We start from the raw sequence: 855 nt of genomic DNA on the forward strand, positions 1-855 counted from the left end.
GAGGAGGAGGAGGAGGAGGAGGAGGAGGAGGATGTGGAGGAGGATGTGGAGGAGGATGTGGAGGAGGATGTGGAGGAGGATGTGGAGGAGGAGGAGGAGGAGGAGGAGGAGGAGGAGGAGGAGGAGGAGGAGGAGGAGGAGGAGGAGGAGGAGGAGGAGGAGGAGGAGGAGGAGGAGGAGGAGGAGGAGGGAGGAAGGAGGGAGGGAGGAAGGAGGAAGGAGGAAGGAGGAAGGAGGAAGGAGGAAGGAGGAAGGAGGAAGGAGGAAGGAGGAAGGAGGAAGGAGGAAGGAGGAAGGAGGAAGGAGGAAGGAGGAAGGAAGGAAGGAAGGAAGGAGGGAGGAGGAGGAGGAGGAGGAGGAGGAGGAGGAGGAGGAGGAGGAGGAGGAGGAGGAGGAGGAGGAGGAGGAGGAGGAGGAGGAGGAAGAAGAGGAGGAGGGAGGGAGGAGGGAGGAGGGAGGAGGGAGGAGGGAGGAAGGAGGAGGGAGGAAGGAGGAGGGAGGAGGGAGGAAGGAGGAGGGAGGAGGGAGGAAGGAGGAAGGAGGAGGAGGAATGGGGGGGGGGGGGGTGACGGTGGTGGTGGGAGGAAGGAGGAGAGAGGAGGGAGGGGGGAGGAGAGAGAGAACACCATCCCCTCAGATTAAACACAAAGCTACTAAAGTTAACACTGATGCAGACAGACACATTGATGGCTAAAATGAATAAGAGTACAGAGCTGAAATTATTTTCATATCCTTGCTTATACTGTAAGAAAACATAAATATATATCAACTTATATATGAGCTGCCACAGTAAAAATGACCAGCTTTGCAAGATGTGCATTCTTAAAAGCTGTTACAATACATACAATAGATATT

The 855-nt window shown here is 55.2% G+C and overlaps 1 protein-coding gene across 2 annotated transcripts in view; it reads right to left on the reverse strand.

Moving 5' to 3' along the window:
• Positions 1 to 503: 503 nt before the first annotated feature.
• The window catches only part of LOC125046168 (suppressor of fused homolog), a 12,501-nt gene continuing 12,149 nt past the window's right edge, over positions 504 to 855 (reverse strand). For both annotated transcript variants that reach the window (XM_047643854.1, XM_047643853.1), the window contains exon 9: positions 504 to 855. This exon is cut by the window's right edge and continues 1,770 nt beyond it. The gene's annotated coding sequence lies outside the window, so the exon portion shown is untranslated.

This window comes from Penaeus chinensis, chromosome 38, assembly GCF_019202785.1.
Source record: "Penaeus chinensis breed Huanghai No. 1 chromosome 38, ASM1920278v2, whole genome shotgun sequence".
In the NCBI taxonomy this organism is placed as follows: Eukaryota; Metazoa; Arthropoda; class Malacostraca; order Decapoda; family Penaeidae; genus Penaeus; species Penaeus chinensis.